The sequence below is a fragment of the Salmo salar genome, chromosome ssa18 (assembly GCF_905237065.1).
Source record: "Salmo salar chromosome ssa18, Ssal_v3.1, whole genome shotgun sequence".
In the NCBI taxonomy this organism is placed as follows: Eukaryota; Metazoa; Chordata; class Actinopteri; order Salmoniformes; family Salmonidae; genus Salmo; species Salmo salar.
Genome location: NC_059459.1, coordinates 74,962,938 through 74,963,338, shown reverse-complemented (window position 1 = coordinate 74,963,338; position 401 = coordinate 74,962,938).

The following is a 401-nucleotide window of genomic DNA, read 5'->3' as shown; positions in this document are numbered from 1 at the left end:
GTTCGGGGGACCGGGCTGGAAGTTGGGGTTCGGGGGACCGGGCTGGAAGTTGGGGTTTGGGGGGCCGGGCTGGAAGTTGGGGTTTGGGGGGCCGGGCTGGAAGTTGGGGTTCGGAGGTCGGGCTGGAAGTTGGGGTTCGGGGGGCCGGGCTGGAAGTTGGGGTTCGGGGGGGCTGGGCTGGAAGTTGGGATTCGGGGGTCGGGCTGGAAGTTGGGGTTCGGGGGGGTCGGGCTGGAAGTTTGGGTTCGGGGGGCCGGGCTGGAAGTTGGGGTCAGGGGGGGTCGGGCGGGCAGGCTGTTGGGATCTGGTGGTCCGGACTGGCTGTTGGAGTCCGGGGAAGGCTGTTGGAGTCCAGGAGTCCGGGCTGTCTGTTGGAGGCTGGGGTTCGGGGCCAAGGTAGT